Genomic DNA, 20,945 nt, shown 5'->3' on the forward strand with positions numbered 1-20,945 from the left:
ATTTTCACATAAATGGGTCCCTATGGATATATGAATTTGGTCACGACCATATTTGGGGCAGTCGGGACTGAATCGTAGCAGATATAATGAAGTTCGAGTTTTTGACGAATTCTCAAAGGGGTTAGTACACGGGAATTTCTTGAAAATATCCCCGGGCAGTTTCTTTTGATATTTTCACATAAATGGGTCCCTATGGATATATGAATTTGGTCACGACCATATTTGGGGCAGTCGGGACTGAATCGTAGCAGATATAATGAAGTTCGAGTTTTTGACGAATTCTCAAAGGGGTTAGTACACGGGAATTTCTTGAAAATATCCCCGGGCAGTTTCTTTTGATATTTTCACATAAATGGGTCCCTATGGATATATGAATTTGGTCACGACCATATTTGGGGCAGTCGGGACTGAATCGTAGCAGATATAATGAAGTTCGAGTTTTTGACGAATTCTCAAAGGGGTTAGTACACGGGAATTTCTTGAAAATATCCCCGGGCAGTTTCTTTTGATATTTTCACATAAATGGGTCCCTATGGATATATGAATTTGGTCACGACCATATTTGGGGCAGTCGGGACTGAATCGTAGCAGATATAATGAAGTTCGAGTTTTTGACGAATTCTCAAAGGGGTTAGTACACGGGAATTTCTTGAAAATATCCCCGGGCAGTTTCTTTTGATATTTTCACATAAATGGGTCCCTATGGATATATGAATTTGGTCACGACCATATTTGGGGCAGTCGGGACTGAATCGAGCAGATATAATGAAGTTCGAGTTTTTGACGAATTCTCAAAGGGGTTAGTACACGGAATTTCTTGAAAATTTCACCGGGCAGTTTCTTTTGATATTTTCACATAAATGGGTCCCTATGGATATATGAATTTGGTCACGACCATATTTGGGGCAGTCGGGACTGAATCGTAGCAGATATAATGAAGTTCGAGTTTTTGACGAATTCTCAAAGGGGTTAGTACACGGGAATTTCTTGAAAATATCCCCGGGCAGTTTCTTTTGATATTTTCACATAAATGGGTCCCTATGGATATATGAATTTGGTCACGACCATATTTGGGGCAGTCGGGACTGAATCGAGCAGATATAATGAAGTTCGAGTTTTTGACGAATTCTCAAAGGGGTTAGTACACGGGAATTTCTTGAAAATATCCCCGGGCAGTTTCTTTTGATATTTTCACATAAATGGGTCCCTATGGATATATGAATTTGGTCACGACCATATTTGGGGCAGTCGGGACTGAATCGTAGCAGATATAATGAAGTTCGAGTTTTTGACGAATTCTCAAAGGGGTTAGTACACGGGAATTTCTTGAAAATTTCCCCGGGCAGTTTCTTTTGATATTTTCACATAAATGGGTCCCTATGGATATATGAATTTGGTCACGACCATATTTGGGGCAGTCGGGACTGAATCGTAGCAGATATAATGAAGTTCGAGTTTTTGACGAATTCTCAAAGGGGTTAGTACACGGGAATTTCTTGAAAATATCCCCGGGCAGTTTCTTTTGATATTTTCACATAAATGGGTCCCTATGGATATATGAATTTGGTCACGACCATATTTGGGGCAGTCGGGACTGAATCGTAGCAGATATAATGAAGTTCGAGTTTTTGACGAATTCTCAAAGGGGTTAGTACACGGGAATTTCTTGAAAATATCCCCGGGCAGTTTCTTTTGATATTTTCACATAAATGGGTCCCTATGGATATATGAATTTGGTCACGACCATATTTGGGGCAGTCGGGACTGAATCGTAGCAGATATAATGAAGTTCGAGTTTTTGACGAATTCTCAAAGGGGTTAGTACACGGGAATTTCTTGAAAATATCCCCGGGCAGTTTCTTTTGATATTTTCACATAAATGGGTCCCTATGGATATATGAATTTGGTCACGACCATATTTGGGGCAGTCGGGACTGAATCGTAGCAGATATAATGAAGTTCGAGTTTTTGACGAATTCTCAAAGGGGTTAGTACACGGGAATTTCTTGAAAATATCCCCGGGCAGTTTCTTTTGATATTTTCACATAAATGGGTCCCTATGGATATATGAATTTGGTCACGACCATATTTGGGGCAGTCGGGACTGAATCGAGCAGATATAATGAAGTTCGAGTTTTTGACGAATTCTCAAAGGGGTTAGTACACGGGAATTTCTTGAAAATATCCCCGGGCAGTTTCTTTTGATATTTTCACATAAATGGGTCCCTATGGATATATGAATTTGGTCACGACCATATTTGGGGCAGTCGGGACTGAATCGTAGCAGATATAATGAAGTTCGAGTTTTTGACGAATTCTCAAAGGGGTTAGTACACGGAATTTCTTGAAAATTTCACCGGGCAGTTTCTTTTGATATTTTCACATAAATGGGTCCCTATGGATATATGAATTTGGTCACGACCATATTTGGGGCAGTCGGGACTGAATCGTAGCAGATATAATGAAGTTCGAGTTTTTGACGAATTCTCAAAGGGGTTAGTACACGGGAATTTCTTGAAAATATCCCCGGGCAGTTTCTTTTGATATTTTCACATAAATGGGTCCCTATGGATATATGAATTTGGTCACGACCATATTTGGGGCAGTCGGGACTGAATCGTAGCAGATATAATGAAGTTCGAGTTTTTGACGAATTCTCAAAGGGGTTAGTACACGGGAATTTCTTGAAAATATCCCCGGGCAGTTTCTTTTGATATTTTCACATAAATGGGTCCCTATGGATATATGAATTTGGTCACGACCATATTTGGGGCAGTCGGGACTGAATCGTAGCAGATATAATGAAGTTCGAGTTTTTGACGAATTCTCAAAGGGGTTAGTACACGGGAATTTCTTGAAAATATCCCCGGGCAGTTTCTTTTGATATTTTCACATAAATGGGTCCCTATGGATATATGAATTTGGTCACGACCATATTTGGGGCAGTCGGGACTGAATCGTAGCAGATATAATGAAGTTCGAGTTTTTGACGAATTCTCAAAGGGGTTAGTACACGGGAATTTCTTGAAAATATCCCCGGGCAGTTTCTTTTGATATTTTCACATAAATGGGTCCCTATGGATATATGAATTTGGTCACGACCATATTTGGGGCAGTCGGGACTGAATCGAGCAGATATAATGAAGTTCGAGTTTTTGACGAATTCTCAAAGGGGTTAGTACACGGGAATTTCTTGAAAATATCCCCGGGCAGTTTCTTTTGATATTTTCACATAAATGGGTCCCTATGGATATATGAATTTGGTCACGACCATATTTGGGGCAGTCGGGACTGAATCGTAGCAGATATAATGAAGTTCGAGTTTTTGACGAATTCTCAAAGGGGTTAGTACACGGGAATTTCTTGAAAATATCCCCGGGCAGTTTCTTTTGATATTTTCACATAAATGGGTCCCTATGGATATATGAATTTGGTCACGACCATATTTGGGGCAGTCGGGACTGAATCGTAGCAGATATAATGAAGTTCGAGTTTTTGACGAATTCTCAAAGGGGTTAGTACACGGGAATTTCTTGAAAATATCCCCGGGCAGTTTCTTTTGATATTTTCACATAAATGGGTCCCTATGGATATATGAATTTGGTCACGACCATATTTGGGGCAGTCGGGACTGAATCGTAGCAGATATAATGAAGTTCGAGTTTTTGACGAATTCTCAAAGGGGTTAGTACACGGGAATTTCTTGAAAATATCCCCGGGCAGTTTCTTTTGATATTTTCACATAAATGGGTCCCTATGGATATATGAATTTGGTCACGACCATATTTGGGGCAGTCGGGACTGAATCGAGCAGATATAATGAAGTTCGAGTTTTTGACGAATTCTCAAAGGGGTTAGTACACGGGAATTTCTTGAAAATATCCCCGGGCAGTTTCTTTTGATATTTTCACATAAATGGGTCCCTATGGATATATGAATTTGGTCACGACCATATTTGGGGCAGTCGGGACTGAATCGAGCAGATATAATGAAGTTCGAGTTTTTGACGAATTCTCAAAGGGGTTAGTACACGGGAATTTCTTGAAAATTTCCCCGGGCAGTTTCTTTTGATATTTTCACATAAATGGGTCCCTATGGATATATGAATTTGGTCACGACCATATTTGGGGCAGTCGGGACTGAATCGTAGCAGATATAATGAAGTTCGAGTTTTTGACGAATTCTCAAAGGGGTTAGTACACGGGAATTTCTTGAAAATATCCCCGGGCAGTTTCTTTTGATATTTTCACATAAATGGGTCCCTATGGATATATGAATTTGGTCACGACCATATTTGGGGCAGTCGGGACTGAATCGTAGCAGATATAATGAAGTTCGAGTTTTTGACGAATTCTCAAAGGGGTTAGTACACGGGAATTTCTTGAAAATATCCCCGGGCAGTTTCTTTTGATATTTTCACATAAATGGGTCCCTATGGATATATGAATTTGGTCACGACCATATTTGGGGCAGTCGGGACTGAATCGTAGCAGATATAATGAAGTTCGAGTTTTTGACGAATTCTCAAAGGGGTTAGTACACGGGAATTTCTTGAAAATATCCCCGGGCAGTTTCTTTTGATATTTTCACATAAATGGGTCCCTATGGATATATGAATTTGGTCACGACCATATTTGGGGCAGTCGGGACTGAATCGTAGCAGATATAATGAAGTTCGAGTTTTTGACGAATTCTCAAAGGGGTTAGTACACGGGAATTTCTTGAAAATATCCCCGGGCAGTTTCTTTTGATATTTTCACATAAATGGGTCCCTATGGATATATGAATTTGGTCACGACCATATTTGGGGCAGTCGGGACTGAATCGAGCAGATATAATGAAGTTCGAGTTTTTGACGAATTCTCAAAGGGGTTAGTACACGGGAATTTCTTGAAAATATCCCCGGGCAGTTTCTTTTGATATTTTCACATAAATGGGTCCCTATGGATATATGAATTTGGTCACGACCATATTTGGGGCAGTCGGGACTGAATCGGAGCAGATATAATGAAGTTCGAGTTTTTGACGAATTCTCAAAGGGGTTAGTACACGGGAATTTCTTGAAAATTTCCCCGGGCAGTTTCTTTTGATATTTTCACATAAATGGGTCCCTATGGATATATGAATTTGGTCACGACCATATTTGGGGCAGTCGGGACTGAATCGTAGCAGATATAATGAAGTTCGAGTTTTTGACGAATTCTCAAAGGGGTTAGTACACGGGAATTTCTTGAAAATATCCCCGGGCAGTTTCTTTTGATATTTTCACATAAATGGGTCCCTATGGATATATGAATTTGGTCACGACCATATTTGGGGCAGTCGGGACTGAATCGAGCAGATATAATGAAGTTCGAGTTTTTGACGAATTCTCAAAGGGGTTAGTACACGGGAATTTCTTGAAAATATCCCCGGGCAGTTTCTTTTGATATTTTCACATAAATGGGTCCCTATGGATATATGAATTTGGTCACGACCATATTTGGGGCAGTCGGGACTGAATCGTAGCAGATATAATGAAGTTCGAGTTTTTGACGAATTCTCAAAGGGGTTAGTACACGGGAATTTCTTGAAAATTCCCCGGGCAGTTTCTTTTGATATTTTCACATAAATGGGTCCCTATGGATATATGAATTTGGTCACGACCATATTTGGGGCAGTCGGGACTGAATCGTAGCAGATATAATGAAGTTCGAGTTTTTGACGAATTCTCAAAGGGGTTAGTACACGGGAATTTCTTGAAAATATCCCCGGGCAGTTTCTTTTGATATTTTCACATAAATGGGTCCCTATGGATATATGAATTTGGTCACGACCATATTTGGGGCAGTCGGGACTGAATCGTAGCAGATATAATGAAGTTCGAGTTTTTGACGAATTCTCAAAGGGGTTAGTACACGGGAATTTCTTGAAAATATCCCCGGGCAGTTTCTTTTGATATTTTCACATAAATGGGTCCCTATGGATATATGAATTTGGTCACGACCATATTTGGGGCAGTCGGGACTGAATCGTAGCAGATATAATGAAGTTCGAGTTTTTGACGAATTCTCAAAGGGGTTAGTACACGGGAATTTCTTGAAAATATCCCCGGGCAGTTTCTTTTGATATTTTCACATAAATGGGTCCCTATGGATATATGAATTTGGTCACGACCATATTTGGGGCAGTCGGGACTGAATCGAGCAGATATAATGAAGTTCGAGTTTTTGACGAATTCTCAAAGGGGTTAGTACACGGGAATTTCTTGAAAATATCCCCGGGCAGTTTCTTTTGATATTTTCACATAAATGGGTCCCTATGGATATATGAATTTGGTCACGACCATATTTGGGGCAGTCGGGACTGAATAGGAGCAGATATAATGAAGTTCGAGTTTTTGACGAATTCTCAAAGGGGTTAGTACACGGGAATTTCTTGAAAATTCCCCGGGCAGTTTCTTTTGATATTTTCACATAAATGGGTCCCTATGGATATATGAATTTGGTCACGACCATATTTGGGGCAGTCGGGACTGAATCGTAGCAGATATAATGAAGTTCGAGTTTTTGACGAATTCTCAAAGGGGTTAGTACACGGGAATTTCTTGAAAATATCCCCGGGCAGTTTCTTTTGATATTTTCACATAAATGGGTCCCTATGGATATATGAATTTGGTCACGACCATATTTGGGGCAGTCGGGACTGAATCGTAGCAGATATAATGAAGTTCGAGTTTTTGACGAATTCTCAAAGGGGTTAGTACACGGGAATTTCTTGAAAATATCCCCGGGCAGTTTCTTTTGATATTTTCACATAAATGGGTCCCTATGGATATATGAATTTGGTCACGACCATATTTGGGGCAGTCGGGACTGAATCGTAGCAGATATAATGAAGTTCGAGTTTTTGACGAATTCTCAAAGGGGTTAGTACACGGGAATTTCTTGAAAATATCCCCGGGCAGTTTCTTTTGATATTTTCACATAAATGGGTCCCTATGGATATATGAATTTGGTCACGACCATATTTGGGGCAGTCGGGACTGAATCGTAGCAGATATAATGAAGTTCGAGTTTTTGACGAATTCTCAAAGGGGTTAGTACACGGGAATTTCTTGAAAATATCCCCGGGCAGTTTCTTTTGATATTTTCACATAAATGGGTCCCTATGGATATATGAATTTGGTCACGACCATATTTGGGGCAGTCGGGACTGAATCGAGCAGATATAATGAAGTTCGAGTTTTTGACGAATTCTCAAAGGGGTTAGTACACGGGAATTTCTTGAAAATATCCCCGGGCAGTTTCTTTTGATATTTTCACATAAATGGGTCCCTATGGATATATGAATTTGGTCACGACCATATTTGGGGCAGTCGGGACTGAATCGTAGCAGATATAATGAAGTTCGAGTTTTTGACGAATTCTCAAAGGGGTTAGTACACGGAATTTCTTGAAAATTCCCCGGGCAGTTTCTTTTGATATTTTCACATAAATGGGTCCCTATGGATATATGAATTTGGTCACGACCATATTTGGGGCAGTCGGGACTGAATCGTAGCAGATATAATGAAGTTCGAGTTTTTGACGAATTCTCAAAGGGGTTAGTACACGGGAATTTCTTGAAAATTCCCCGGGCAGTTTCTTTTGATATTTTCACATAAATGGGTCCCTATGGATATATGAATTTGGTCACGACCATATTTGGGGCAGTCGGGACTGAATCGTAGCAGATATAATGAAGTTCGAGTTTTTGACGAATTCTCAAAGGGGTTAGTACACGGGAATTTCTTGAAAATATCCCCGGGCAGTTTCTTTTGATATTTTCACATAAATGGGTCCCTATGGATATATGAATTTGGTCACGACCATATTTGGGGCAGTCGGGACTGAATCGTAGCAGATATAATGAAGTTCGAGTTTTTGACGAATTCTCAAAGGGGTTAGTACACGGGAATTTCTTGAAAATATCCCCGGGCAGTTTCTTTTGATATTTTCACATAAATGGGTCCCTATGGATATATGAATTTGGTCACGACCATATTTGGGGCAGTCGGGACTGAATCGTAGCAGATATAATGAAGTTCGAGTTTTTGACGAATTCTCAAAGGGGTTAGTACACGGGAATTTCTTGAAAATATCCCCGGGCAGTTTCTTTTGATATTTTCACATAAATGGGTCCCTATGGATATATGAATTTGGTCACGACCATATTTGGGGCAGTCGGGACTGAATCGTAGCAGATATAATGAAGTTCGAGTTTTTGACGAATTCTCAAAGGGGTTAGTACACGGGAATTTCTTGAAAATATCCCCGGGCAGTTTCTTTTGATATTTTCACATAAATGGGTCCCTATGGATATATGAATTTGGTCACGACCATATTTGGGGCAGTCGGGACTGAATCGAGCAGATATAATGAAGTTCGAGTTTTTGACGAATTCTCAAAGGGGTTAGTACACGGGAATTTCTTGAAAATATCCCCGGGCAGTTTCTTTTGATATTTTCACATAAATGGGTCCCTATGGATATATGAATTTGGTCACGACCATATTTGGGGCAGTCGGGACTGAATCGGAGCAGATATAATGAAGTTCGAGTTTTTGACGAATTCTCAAAGGGGTTAGTACACAGGGAATTTCATGAAAATTTCACCGGGCAGTTTCTTTTGATATTTTCACATAAATGGGTCCCTATGGATATATGAATTTGGTCACGACCATATTTGGGGCAGTCGGGACTGAATCGTAGCAGATATAATGAAGTTCGAGTTTTTGACGAATTCTCAAAGGGGTTAGTACACGGGAATTTCTTGAAAATATCCCCGGGCAGTTTCTTTTGATATTTTCACATAAATGGGTCCCTATGGATATATGAATTTGGTCACGACCATATTTGGGGCAGTCGGGACTGAATCGAGCAGATATAATGAAGTTCGAGTTTTTGACGAATTCTCAAAGGGGTTAGTACACGGGAATTTCTTGAAAATATCCCCGGGCAGTTTCTTTTGATATTTTCACATAAATGGGTCCCTATGGATATATGAATTTGGTCACGACCATATTTGGGGCAGTCGGGACTGAATCGTAGCAGATATAATGAAGTTCGAGTTTTTGACGAATTCTCAAAGGGGTTAGTACACGGGAATTTCTTGAAAATTCCCCGGGCAGTTTCTTTTGATATTTTCACATAAATGGGTCCCTATGGATATATGAATTTGGTCACGACCATATTTGGGGCAGTCGGGACTGAATCGTAGCAGATATAATGAAGTTCGAGTTTTTGACGAATTCTCAAAGGGGTTAGTACACGGGAATTTCTTGAAAATATCCCCGGGCAGTTTCTTTTGATATTTTCACATAAATGGGTCCCTATGGATATATGAATTTGGTCACGACCATATTTGGGGCAGTCGGGACTGAATACGAGCAGATATAATGAAGTTCGAGTTTTTGACGAATTCTCAAAGGGGTTAGTACACAGGAATTTCTTGAAAATTTCCCGGGCAGTTTCTTTTGATATTTTCACATAAATGGGTCCCTATGGATATATGAATTTGGTCACGACCATATTTGGGGCAGTCGGGACTGAATCGTAGCAGATATAATGAAGTTCGAGTTTTTGACGAATTCTCAAAGGGGTTAGTACACGGGAATTTCTTGAAAATATCCCCGGGCAGTTTCTTTTGATATTTTCACATAAATGGGTCCCTATGGATATATGAATTTGGTCACGACCATATTTGGGGCAGTCGGGACTGAATCGTAGCAGATATAATGAAGTTCGAGTTTTTGACGAATTCTCAAAGGGGTTAGTACACGGGAATTTCTTGAAAATATCCCCGGGCAGTTTCTTTTGATATTTTCACATAAATGGGTCCCTATGGATATATGAATTTGGTCACGACCATATTTGGGGCAGTCGGGACTGAATAGGAGCAGATATAATGAAGTTCGAGTTTTTGACGAATTCTCAAAGGGGTTAGTACACAGGAATTTCTTGAAAATTTCACCGGGCAGTTTCTTTTGATATTTTCACATAAATGGGTCCCTATGGATATATGAATTTGGTCACGACCATATTTGGGGCAGTCGGGACTGAATCGTAGCAGATATAATGAAGTTCGAGTTTTTGACGAATTCTCAAAGGGGTTAGTACACGGGAATTTCTTGAAAATATCCCCGGGCAGTTTCTTTTGATATTTTCACATAAATGGGTCCCTATGGATATATGAATTTGGTCACGACCATATTTGGGGCAGTCGGGACTGAATCGTAGCAGATATAATGAAGTTCGAGTTTTTGACGAATTCTCAAAGGGGTTAGTACACGGGAATTTCTTGAAAATATCCCCGGGCAGTTTCTTTTGATATTTTCACATAAATGGGTCCCTATGGATATATGAATTTGGTCACGACCATATTTGGGGCAGTCGGGACTGAATCGTAGCAGATATAATGAAGTTCGAGTTTTTGACGAATTCTCAAAGGGGTTAGTACACGGGAATTTCTTGAAAATATCCCCGGGCAGTTTCTTTTGATATTTTCACATAAATGGGTCCCTATGGATATATGAATTTGGTCACGACCATATTTGGGGCAGTCGGGACTGAATCGTAGCAGATATAATGAAGTTCGAGTTTTTGACGAATTCTCAAAGGGGTTAGTACACGGGAATTTCTTGAAAATATCCCCGGGCAGTTTCTTTTGATATTTTCACATAAATGGGTCCCTATGGATATATGAATTTGGTCACGACCATATTTGGGGCAGTCGGGACTGAATACGAGCAGATATAATGAAGTTCGAGTTTTTGACGAATTCTCAAAGGGGTTAGTACACGGGAATTTCTTGAAAATATCCCCGGGCAGTTTCTTTTGATATTTTCACATAAATGGGTCCCTATGGATATATGAATTTGGTCACGACCATATTTGGGGCAGTCGGGACTGAATCGTAGCAGATATAATGAAGTTCGAGTTTTTGACGAATTCTCAAAGGGGTTAGTACACGGGAATTTCTTGAAAATATCCCCGGGCAGTTTCTTTTGATATTTTCACATAAATGGGTCCCTATGGATATATGAATTTGGTCACGACCATATTTGGGGCAGTCGGGACTGAATCGTAGCAGATATAATGAAGTTCGAGTTTTTGACGAATTCTCAAAGGGGTTAGTACACGGGAATTTCTTGAAAATATCCCCGGGCAGTTTCTTTTGATATTTTCACATAAATGGGTCCCTATGGATATATGAATTTGGTCACGACCATATTTGGGGCAGTCGGGACTGAATCGAGCAGATATAATGAAGTTCGAGTTTTTGACGAATTCTCAAAGGGGTTAGTACACGGGAATTTCTTGAAAATATCCCCGGGCAGTTTCTTTTGATATTTTCACATAAATGGGTCCCTATGGATATATGAATTTGGTCACGACCATATTTGGGGCAGTCGGGACTGAATAGTAGCAGATATAATGAAGTTCGAGTTTTTGACGAATTCTCAAAGGGGTTAGTACACGGGAGTTTCTTGAAAATTTCCCGGGCAGTTTCTTTTGATATTTTCACATAAATGGGTCCCTATGGATATATGAATTTGGTCACGACCATATTTGGGGCAGTCGGGACTGAATCGTAGCAGATATAATGAAGTTCGAGTTTTTGACGAATTCTCAAAGGGGTTAGTACACGGGAATTTCTTGAAAATATCCCCGGGCAGTTTCTTTTGATATTTTCACATAAATGGGTCCCTATGGATATATGAATTTGGTCACGACCATATTTGGGGCAGTCGGGACTGAATCGTAGCAGATATAATGAAGTTCGAGTTTTTGACGAATTCTCAAAGGGGTTAGTACACGGGAATTTCTTGAAAATATCCCCGGGCAGTTTCTTTTGATATTTTCACATAAATGGGTCCCTATGGATATATGAATTTGGTCACGACCATATTTGGGGCAGTCGGGACTGAATCGTAGCAGATATAATGAAGTTCGAGTTTTTGACGAATTCTCAAAGGGGTTAGTACACGGGAATTTCTTGAAAATATCCCCGGGCAGTTTCTTTTGATATTTTCACATAAATGGGTCCCTATGGATATATGAATTTGGTCACGACCATATTTGGGGCAGTCGGGACTGAATCGAGCAGATATAATGAAGTTCGAGTTTTTGACGAATTTTCAAAGGGGTTAGTACACAGGAATTTCTTGAAAATTTCCCCGGGCAGTTTCTTTTGATATTTTCACATAAATGGGTCCCTATGGATATATGAATTTGGTCACGACCATATTTGGGGCAGTCGGGACTGAATCGTAGCAGATATAATGAAGTTCGAGTTTTTGACGAATTCTCAAAGGGGTTAGTACACGGGAATTTCTTGAAAATATCCCCGGGCAGTTTCTTTTGATATTTTCACATAAATGGGTCCCTATGGATATATGAATTTGGTCACGACCATATTTGGGGCAGTCGGGACTGAATCGTAGCAGATATAATGAAGTTCGAGTTTTTGACGAATTCTCAAAGGGGTTAGTACACGGGAATTTCTTGAAAATATCCCCGGGCAGTTTCTTTTGATATTTTCACATAAATGGGTCCCTATGGATATATGAATTTGGTCACGACCATATTTGGGGCAGTCGGGACTGAATCGTAGCAGATATAATGAAGTTCGAGTTTTTGACGAATTCTCAAAGGGGTTAGTACACGGGAATTTCTTGAAAATATCCCCGGGCAGTTTCTTTTGATATTTTCACATAAATGGGTCCCTATGGATATATGAATTTGGTCACGACCATATTTGGGGCAGTCGGGACTGAATCGAGCAGATATAATGAAGTTCGAGTTTTTGACGAATTCTCAAAGGGGTTAGTACACGGGAATTTCTTGAAAATATCCCCGGGCAGTTTCTTTTGATATTTTCACATAAATGGGTCCCTATGGATATATGAATTTGGTCACGACCATATTTGGGGCAGTCGGGACTGAATCGTAGCAGATATAATGAAGTTCGAGTTTTTGACGAATTCTCAAAGGGGTTAGTACACGGGAATTTCTTGAAAATTCCCCGGGCAGTTTCTTTTGATATTTTCACATAAATGGGTCCCTATGGATATATGAATTTGGTCACGACCATATTTGGGGCAGTCGGGACTGAATCGTAGCAGATATAATGAAGTTCGAGTTTTTGACGAATTCTCAAAGGGGTTAGTACACGGGAATTTCTTGAAAATATCCCCGGGCAGTTTCTTTTGATATTTTCACATAAATGGGTCCCTATGGATATATGAATTTGGTCACGACCATATTTGGGGCAGTCGGGACTGAATCGTAGCAGATATAATGAAGTTCGAGTTTTTGACGAATTCTCAAAGGGGTTAGTACACGGGAATTTCTTGAAAATATCCCGGGCAGTTTCTTTTGATATTTTCACATAAATGGGTCCCTATGGATATATGAATTTGGTCACGACCATATTTGGGGCAGTCGGGACTGAATCGTAGCAGATATAATGAAGTTCGAGTTTTTGACGAATTCTCAAAGGGGTTAGTACACGGGAATTTCTTGAAAATATCCCCGGGCAGTTTCTTTTGATATTTTCACATAAATGGGTCCTATGGATATATGAATTTGGTCACGACCATATTTGGGGCAGTCGGGACTGAATCGTAGCAGATATAATGAAGTTCGAGTTTTTGACGAATTATCAAAGGGGTTAGTACACGGGAATTTCTTGAAAATATCCCCGGGCAGTTTCTTTTGATATTTTCACATAAATGGGTCCCTATGGATATATGAATTTGGTCACGACCATATTTGGGGCAGTCGGGACTGAATCGAGCAGTATAATGAAGTTCGAGTTTTGACGAATTCTCAAAGGGGTTAGTACACGGGAATTTCTTGAAAATATCCCCGGGAAGTTTCTTTGATATTTTCACATAATGGGTCCCTATGGATATATGAATTTGGTCACGACCATATTTGGGGCAGTCGGGACTGAATCGTAGCAGATATAATGAAGTTCGAGTTTTTGACGAATTATCAAAGGGGTTAGTACACGGGAATTTCTTGAAAATATCCCCGGGCAGTTTCTTTTGATATTTTCACATAAATGGGTCCCTATGGATATATGAATTTGGTCACGACCATATTTGGGGCAGTCGGGACTGAATCGTAGCAGATATATGAAGTTCGAGTTTTTGACGAATTTTTTTGACGAATTTTCAAAGGGGTTAGTACACAATAGTTCATGAAAATTTCACCCGGGAGTTTCTTTTGATATTTTCACATAAATGGGGTCCCTTATGGAGATATGAATTTGGTCACGACCATATTGGGGCAGTCGGGACTGAATCGTAGCAGATATAATGAAGTTTGAGTTTTTGACGAATTTTCAAGGGGTAGTCACGGAATTTTTTGAAATATCCTCGGGAAGTTTCTTTTGATATTTTCACATAAATGGGTCCCTATGGATATATGAATTTGGTCACGACCATATTTGGGGCAGTCGGGACTGAATAGGAGCAGATATAATGAAGTTCGAGTTTTTGACGAATTCTCAAAGGGGTTAGTACACGGGAATTTCTTGAAAATATCCCCGGGCAGTTTCTTTTGATATTTTCACATAAATGGGTCCCTATGGATATATGAATTTGGTCACGACCATATTTGGGGCAGTCGGGACTGAATAGAAGCAGATATAATGAAGTTCGAGTTTTTGACGAATTCTTCAAAGGGGTTAGTACACAGGAAGTTTCATGAAAATTTCACCGGGAAGTTTCTTTTGATATTTTCACATAAATGGGTCCCTATGGATATATGAATTTGGTCACGACCATATTTGGGGCAGTCGGGACTGAATCGTAGCAGATATAATGAAGTTCGAGTTTTTGACGAATTCTCAAAGGGGTTAGTACACGGGAATTTCTTGAAAATATCCCCGGGCAGTTTCTTTTGATATTTTCACATAAATGGGTCCCTATGGATATATGAATTTGGTCACGACCATATTTGGGGCAGTCGGGACTGAATAGAGCAGATATAATGAAGTTCGAGTTTTTGACGAATTCTCAAAGGGGTTAGTACACGGGAATTTCTTGAAAATATCCCCGGGCAGTTTCTTTTGATATTTTCACATAAATGGGTCCCTATGGATATATGAATTTGGTCACGACCATATTTGGGGCAGTCGGGACTGAATAGGAGCAGATATAATGAAGTTCGAGTTTTTGACGAATTTTCAAAGGGGTTAGTACACAATAGTTTCATGAAAATTTCACCGGGAAGTTTCTTTTGATATTTTCACATAAATGGGTCCTTATGGATATATGAATTTGGTCACGACCATATTTGGGGCAGTCGGGACTGAATCGTAGCAGATATAATGAAGTTCGAGTTTTTGACGAATTTTCAAAGGGGTTAGTACACGGGAATTTTTTGAAAATATCCCCGGGAAGTTTCTTTTGATATTTCCACATAAATGGGTCCCTATGGATATATGAATTTGGTCACGACCATATTTGGGGCAGTCGGGACTGAATAGGAGCAGATATAATGAAGTTCGAGTTTTTGACGAATTCTCAAAGGGGTTAGTACACTAGAAGTTTCATGAAAATTTCCCCGGGCAGTTTCTTTTGATATTTTCACATAAATGGGTCCCTATGGATATATGAATTTGGTCACGACCATATTTGGGGCAGTCGGGACTGAATAGAAGCAGATATAATGAAGTTCGAGTTTTTGACGAATTCTCAAAGGGGTTAGTACACAGGAGTTTCATGAAAATTTCACCGGGAAGTTTCTTTTGATATTTTCACATAAATGGGTCCCTATGGATATATGAATTTGGTCACGACCATATTTGGGGCAGTCGGGACTGAATCGTAGCAGATATAATGAAGTTCGAGTTTTTGACGAATTCTCAAAGGGGTTAGTACACGGGAATTTCTTGAAAATATCCCCGGGCAGTTTCTTTTGATATTTCCACATAAATGGGTCCCTATGGATATATGAATTTGGTCACGACCATATTTGGGGCAGTCGGGACTGAATCGAAGCAGATATAATGAAGTTCGAGTTTTTGACGAATTCTCAAAGGGGTTAGTACACAGGAATTTCATGAAAATTTCACCGGGAAGTTTCTTTTGATATTTTCACATAAATGGGTCCCTATGGATATATGAATTTGGTCACGACCATATTTGGGGCAGTCGGGACTGAATCGTAGCAGATATAATGAAGTTCGAGTTTTTGACGAATTCTCAAAGGGGTTAGTACACGGGAATTTCTTGAAAATATCCCCGGGCAGTTTCTTTTGATATTTTCACATAAATGGGTCCCTATGGATATATGAATTTGGTCACGACCATATTCGGGGCAGTCGGGACTGAATAGGAGCAGATATAATGAAGTTCGAGTTTTTGACGAATTTTCAAAGGGGTTAGTACACAATAGTTTCATGAAAATTTCACCGGGAAGTTTCTTTTGATATTTTCACATAAATGGGTCCTTATGGATATATGAATTTGGTCACGACCATATTTGGGGCAGTCGGGACTGAATCGTAGCAGATATAATGAAGTTCGAGTTTTTGACGAATTTTCAAAGGGGTAAGTACACGGGAATTTTTGAAAATATCCCCGGGAAGTTTCTTTTGATATTTTCACATAAATGGGTCCCTATGGATATATGAATTTGGTCACGACCATATTTGGGGCAGTCGGGACTGAATAGGAGCAGATATAATGAAGTTCGAGTTTTTGACGAATTCTCAAAGGGGTTAGTACACGGGAATTTCTTGAAAATATCCCCGGGCAGTTTCTTTTGATATTTTCACATAAATGGGTCCCTATGGATATATGAATTTGGTCACGACCATATTTGGGGCAGTCGGGACTGAATAGGAGCAGATATAATGAAGTTCGAGTTTTTGACGAATTCTCAAAGGGGTTAGTACACAGAGTTTCATGAAAATTTCACCGGGAAGTTTCTTTTGATATTTTCACATAAATGGGTCCTATGGATATATGAATTTGGTCACGACCATATTTGGGGCAGTCGGGACTGAATCGTAGCAGATATAATGAAGTTCGAGTTTTTGACGAATTCTCAAAGGGGTTAGTACACGGGAATTTCTTGAAAATATCCCCGGGCAGTTTCTTTTGATATTTTCACATAAATGGGTCCCTATGGATATATGAATTTGGTCACGACCATATTTGGGGCAGTCGGGACTGAATAGGAGCAGATATAATGAAGTTCGAGTTTTTGACGAATTCTCAAAGGGGTTAGTACACGGGAATTTCTTGAAAATATCCCCGGGCAGTTTCTTTTGATATTTTCACATAAATGGGTCCCTATGGATATATGAATTTGGTCACGACCATATTTGGGGCAGTCGGGACTGAATAGAGCAGATATAATGAAGTTCGAGTTTTTGACGAATTCTCAAAGGGGTTAGTACACAGGAAGTTTCATGAAAATTTCACCGGGAAGTTTCTTTTGATATTTTCACATAAATGGGTCCCTATGGATATATGAATTTGGTCACGACCATATTTGGGGCAGTCGGGACTGAATCGTAGCAGATATAATGAAGTTCGAGTTTTTGACGAATTCTCAAAGGGGTTAGTACACGGGAATTTCTTGAAAATTTACCCCGGCAGTTTCTTTTGATATTTTCACATAAATGGGTCCCTATGGATATATGAATTTGGTCACGACCATATTTGGGGCAGTCGGGACTGAATAGGAGCAGATATAATGAAGTTCGAGTTTTTGACGAATTCTCAAAGGGGTTAGTACACGGGAATTTCTTGAAAATATCCCCGGGCAGTTTCTTTTGATATTTTCACATAAATGGGTCCCTATGGATATATGAATTTGGTCACGACCATATTTGGGGCAGTCGGGACTGAATAGGAGCAGATATAATGAAGTTCGAGTTTTTGACGAATTTTCAAAGGGGTTAGTACACGGAATTTTCATGAAAATTTCACCGGGAAGTTTCTTTTGATATTTTCACATAAATGGGTCCCTATGGATATATGAATTTGGTCACGACCATATTTGGGGCAGTCGGGACTGAATCGTAGCAGATATAATGAAGTTCGAGTTTTTGACGAATTTTCAAAGGGGTTAGTACACGGAATTTCTTGAAAATATTCCCGGGAAGTTTCTTTTGATATTTTCACATAAATGGGTCCCTATGGATATATGAATTTGGTCACGACCATATTTGGGGCAGTCGGGACTGAATAGAAGCAGATATAATGAAGTTCGAGTTTTTGACGAATTCTCAAAGGGGTTAGTACACAGGAAGTTTCATGAAAATTTCACCGGGCAGTTTCTTTTGATATTTTCACATAAATGGGTCCCTATGGATATATGAATTTGGTCACGACCATATTTGGGGCAGTCGGGACTGAATAGGAGCAGATATAATGAAGTTCGAGTTTTTGACGAATTCTCAAAGGGGTTAGTACACGGGAATTTCTTGAAAATATCCCCGGGCAGTTTCTTTTGATATTTTCACATAAATGGGTCCCTATGGATATATGAATTTGGTCACGACCATATTTGGGGCAGTCGGGACTGAATCGAAGCAGATATAATGAAGTTCGAGTTTTTGACGAATTCTCAAAGGGGTTAGTACACAGGAGTTTCATGAAAATTTCACCGGGAAGTTTCTTTTGATATTTTCACATAAATGGGTCCTTATGGATATATGAATTTGGTCACGACCATATTTGGGGCAGTCGGGACTGAATCGTAGCAGATATAATGAAGTTCGAGTTTTTGACGAATTCTCAAAGGGTTAGTACACGGGAATTTCTTGAAAATATCCCGGGCAGTTTCTTTTGATATTTTCACATAAATGGGTCCCTATGGATATATGAATTTGGTCACGACCATATTTGGGGCAGTCGGGACTGAATAGGAGCAGATATAATGAAGTTCGAGTTTTTGACGAATTTTCAAAGGGGTTAGTACACAGAGTTTCATGAAAATTTCACCGGGAAGTTTCTTTTGATATTTTCACATAAATGGGTCCCTATGGATATATGAATTTGGTCACGACCATATTTGGGGCAGTCGGGACTGAATCGTAGCAGATATAATGAAGTTCGAGTTTTTGACGAATTTTCAAAGGGGTTAGTACACGGGAATTTTTTGAAAATATCCCCGGGAAGTTTCTTTTGATATTTCCACATAAATGGGTCCCTATGGATATATGAATTTGGTCACGACCATATTTGGGGCAGTCGGGACTGAATAGAAGCAGATATAATGAAGTTCGAGTTTTTGACGAATTCTCAAAGGGGTTAGTACACGGAATTTCATGAAAATTTCACCGGGCAGTTTCTTTTGATATTTTCACATAAATGGGTCCCTATGGATATATGAATTTGGTCACGACCATATTTGGGGCAGTCGGGACTGAATAGGAGCAGATATAATGAAGTTCGAGTTTTTGACGAATTCTCAAAGGGGTTAGTACACAGGAGTTTCATGAAAATTTCACCGGGCAGTTTCTTTTGATATTTTCACATAAATGGGTCCTTATGGATATATGAATTTGGTCACGACCATATTTGGGGCAGTCGGGACTGAATCGTAGCAGATATAATGAAGTTCGAGTTTTTGACGAATTCTCAAAGGGTTAGTACACGGGAATTTTTTGAAAATATCCCGGGAAGTTTCTTTTGATATTTCACATAAATGGGTCCCTATGGATATATGAATTTGGTCACGACCATATTTGGGGCAGTCGGGACTGAATAGGAGCAGATATAATGAAGTTCGAGTTTTTGACGAATTCTCAAAGGGGTTAGTACACGGGAATTTCTTGAAAATATCCCCGGGCAGTTTCTTTTGATATTTTCACATAAATGGGTCCCTATGGATATATGAATTTGGTCACGACCATATTTGGGGCAGTCGGGACTGAATAGAAGCAGATATAATGAAGTTCGAGTTTTTGACGAATTCTCAAAGGGGTTAGTACATAGAAGTTTCATGAAAATTTCACCGGGAAGTTTCTTTTATATTTTCACATAAATGGGTCCCTATGGATATATGAATTTGGTCACGACCATATTTGGGGCAGTCGGGACTGAATCGTAGCAGATATAATGAAGTTCGAGTTTTTGACGAATTCTCAAAGGGGTTAGTACACGGGAATTTCTTGAAAATATCCCCGGGCAGTTTCTTTTGATATTTTCACATAAATGGGTCCCTATGGATATATGAATTTGGTCACGACCATATTTGGGGCTGTCGGGACTGAATAGAAGCAGATATAATGAAGTTCGAGTTTTTAACGAATTCTGAAAGGGGTTAGTGCACAGGAGTTTCATGAAAATTTCACCGGGCAGTTTCTTTTGATATTTTCACATAAATGGGTCCCTATGGATATATGAATTTGGTCACGACCATATTTGGGGCAGTCGGGACTGAATATGAGCAGATATAATGAAGTTCAAGTTTTTGACGAATTCTCAAAGGGTTTAGTACACGGGAATTTCTTGAATATATCCCCGGGCAGTTTCTTTTAATATTTCCACATAAATGGGTCCCTATGGATATATGAATTTGGTTACGACCATATTTGGGGCAGTCGGGACTGAATCGAAACAGATATAATGAAGTTCGAGTTTTTGACGAATTCTCAAAGGGGTTAGTACACAGGAATTTCATGAAAATTTCACCCGGAAGTTTCTTTTGATATTTTCACATAAATGGGTCCCTATGTATATATGAATTTGATCACGACCATATTTGGGGCGGTCCGGACTGAATCGTAGCAGATATAATGAAGTTCGAGTTTTTGACGAATTTTCAAAGGGGTTAGTACACGGAAGTTTCATGAAAATTTCCCGGGAAGTTTCTTTTGATATTTTCACATAAATGGGTCCCTATGGATATATGAATTTGGTCACGACCATATTTGGGGCAGTCGGGACTG

This window comes from Daucus carota, chromosome 3 (assembly GCF_001625215.2).
Source record: "Daucus carota subsp. sativus chromosome 3, DH1 v3.0, whole genome shotgun sequence".
Classification (NCBI taxonomy): domain Eukaryota; kingdom Viridiplantae; phylum Streptophyta; class Magnoliopsida; order Apiales; family Apiaceae; genus Daucus; species Daucus carota.